Source organism: Vicugna pacos, unplaced genomic scaffold, assembly GCF_048564905.1.
Source record: "Vicugna pacos unplaced genomic scaffold, VicPac4 scaffold_15, whole genome shotgun sequence".
Taxonomy (NCBI): Eukaryota; Metazoa; Chordata; class Mammalia; order Artiodactyla; family Camelidae; genus Vicugna; species Vicugna pacos.
In genome coordinates, this window is record NW_027328736.1 from 2,409,597 (window position 1) to 2,412,993 (window position 3,397).

A 3,397-nucleotide genomic window follows, 5' to 3' on the forward strand; every position below is an offset into this window, starting at 1 on the left:
TCCCCACACAGAAGCATCAAAAACACAGGAACTGCCAAAATTAAGTTTGTCAGAAACTCTGGAAAACAGTCAAAGGTTTTCAGCAACCAAGTGAACATTGAATCAAGAAAGGGATGACTTCAAAGCAGAAGGAAAGCTTTGTGGCATTTTTCCTTGCCTGTGCCCCATCCCATCCCTGGACCACCTAAGGCCCAGGAGCAAAAGCTGGGAAGAGTTTCTTTGGGAAATTAGGGCATTCCAAAGTACTACATATGTGGGGGAGGTTAGAAAGCCTCGTGCATGCAGAGAGAAAGACACAAACTCAGAACAGATCTGAGAAGACGCTAAGGTTTCACCTCATGTTATTTCTAGGCTTAGTGTGAGCCTGGCTAAATGTTAAAGGTGGGCCAGCATGGAGCCAGTCTGAAAAAAAAATGGGAGAGTTTTGCTGTTGCTGTTCTTTTTTTTAAATAAAGCACCTGGAATTCAAGGAAATCTCTGTCAGAAAACTAGCTGAAAACAAGCTAAGGAACAGAGATGCTAAAGTAACCACACACAACAAGGAATATAGCCTTTGCCAAAGTAATTTGCTAAAGTCACTAAACAAATGGACTACTACAGCCTTTAACAACCAGAAAACAACAAAACCTGTGGTGGAGGAGAATCTGATTCCCACTTGATTTTTGGTAGATTGTAATTCTACCAAATTTGTATATCCATACAATGGAATATTATCTGGCAATAAAAAGAATGAAGTATTGATACATGCTTTAACATGGATGAACCTTGAAAATATCATGCAAAAACTATGGGAAAGTGTTTAAATAAGCTATGCTTACATCCACACCAGGAAGTACTATGTAGCTGTAAAAAAATAAATAAAGATCTCAATGAGCTGACATGGAGTGATTACCAGGAAAAAACTACTGAGCTAAAAAAAAAGCCAAGTGCAAAAATAATCATTATAGTATGCTATCCTTTATCTAAGAAAGGAGGAGATGTAATAAAATAAGCATATACCTGCCCATTTGTGCAAAAGAATGCAGGAAGGATCAACTAGAAACTGAAGAGATTAGTTACCTACGGGGTGGGTGGAAAGAAAGGGGCAGTGGGTCTGGGAAATAGAGATGACAAGAGAGTGACACAGTTTCTGGTACCTTTCATACAGCTCTGGCACTTAGAACTGTGGTAATGTTTTACAAATGCAAACATTTATAGAAAATAATAAACTATCAAGCAGTATGTGCCTGCATGAACCTGAAATGGAATACAAAAATAATAACTGTACTATGGAGAAATAATCGAACCAAGAGTGAAGAGCTTGGGGAAGAGAAGAACTAACCTAAATAACTGTGCAAAACAATATTTTGACTGTAAAGCTAAAGACAAAAAACTGTACACATACAAAGTAAATCCTCTTAGTCAATCTTTTCTTACAGGTGCACAGGTTAGTGATTCTGAAACATACATAAATGCACACATGTGTGTATACCTGTACGTGTATTTATAATAAATACATATTGCTAATGAGATCTGGGCTTCTCAGTGTCAGAGAAGTTACAAAGAATGAAAAGGAGAATGACATCACATTGCAATGAGCACATCTAACACCCAGATCTGAATTTCTAAGCACCATTCTCCAGCAACAGGAACCAGGACTCCTTGGAGAAATGGTTGATTCCAGGGCTGGTGTAGGGAAACTACAAGACAAGCCTGGAACATCTTGTGCCAGAAACTATGGAAGTGCTAAAAATAGGGTGGCAGAGGTCAAAAGGAGCCAACCTGAAGGAGCTTACAATAGACAAAGCTGAGAAATATTCAGAAACAATATAATAAATTATGTTCTATGGATTAAACAGATGGAATTTGACAATATCCATGAATCTGTATTGATGCAAACAAATAATTGAATATATAGTATATAATAAGTAAATGGGAGAGTAGAACCATTCTTTCTCATAGAAGAATTATGATCAATGTAGAAGGAAAAGGGGAAAAAGAAAATCACCATGAGACAAACACCATAGTATTAGTTGTTGCAGTCAAGACGGATGCTAAAATTAGTGGGTGCAAGTGTGAGAAGAAACAGGGTATTTGCATAGTCTGAAAGCATTTACCCCCAAATATTTATTAATTACCAAGAGGGAAATAGTAGTATATAGTGGAGGACCACAGGCGAAAGCGTGCTAACTAAATTATCCAAGTTAGCATCCCGGGTCAGGAGACACGGTGACAACGCAAACGTCCGGAAACCCTGAGCCAAGAGGGTCACCATGTCATTTCGCTGGGGTGAGGGGAGGGTGTGAGGAGAAAGGGGCGAATTAAAAGTAACATGTACATCAGACAGAACACAACTATAGTGTGTTTGGATGCACATTTGGGTAATGAACTGTAAAGAAAAGCAAAGAAGCTTTCAGTAAACGTCACGACTGGTTGCTGGTGGGAGAGGAAGGCAGTTTCATGCTCTGCGGGGGCTGGCCGGTCTGGTGGGGCAGGTGAGCTCAGCCTGTTACCCCTGCACTGTGCCGTTTTCTGCAGCTTTGCTATATTCTACAGTGAAGAAGGTTTAGCAAACACGGGTGGACACCTGTGTATACCTGGGAGGAAGGAAACCTGGAGAGAAATACAACAGAATGCTTCACAGCGGGAGATGGGGTTATAGGTTTTGATTTTTATTACACTCTTCTATAGTGTTCAAATTTTCAAAAACGACTTTTAGCTTTACATTTGGGAAGGGGTGGGAGTAGGGGCGGGGCCGGAGGGGTGGACTCGAGAGCGCTATTTTTATAATAAGTTGCCAAGTCGCTTCCCAGGTGTGCCTGCAGAGTCCGGGTTTGGTTTCCGCCTTTAACCCTTTCCTGCACCATCACTCCCTCCATCCTTCCGCGGACCCGGATTCGGGTTTTGCAGTCTTGCAGCCTGGGTTGAGGGTCCCGGGGCTCGCGCAGCCGCGCCGAGGGCCTGCCCCTCTCTCCTTTCCTATCGTTTGACCTGAAGTTCACCCGAAAAACGAAGGAGCAATAATAGGAAAGCGACTGGGATGTGCAGGAGGGAAGAGCCTTAAAAGATCAAAAGTCAGCTTTCCCTCGCGATCTCGTGGCGCAATGGTAGCGCGTCTGACTCCAGATCAGAAGGTTGCGTGTTCAAGTCACGTCGAGGTCATGACCGCCTGCTTTTTCCCACAAACGAACCAGGGAGTCTGAGCTCCTTGGGGTTTTATCCTGCAACTCCAGGAAGGCCGAGATGAGCGGCGTTTTCGCATCTGAGGTCCCCTGGGCACTTCCCCCGGAATCACGCTCTGCCGACAGCTCTCCCTGTCATCCGAAAAGCTACGGTTAAGAAGAAGGAAAAAAAAGAAGAGCTACAGCACAGTAGAAAACAGGTACAGAACGAAACAGTGTTAAAAAAACGAAATGTC

General features: G+C 42.6%; 1 non-coding gene across 1 annotated transcript; it reads left to right on the plus strand.

The window, feature by feature from the left end:
- Window positions 1–3,069: 3,069 nt before the first annotated feature.
- Window positions 3,070–3,141, plus strand: TRNAW-CCA (transfer RNA tryptophan (anticodon CCA)). The gene has a single exon. It is a non-coding gene; the product is annotated as a tRNA-Trp (tRNA).
- The last annotated feature ends 256 nt before the right edge of the window (window positions 3,142–3,397 follow it).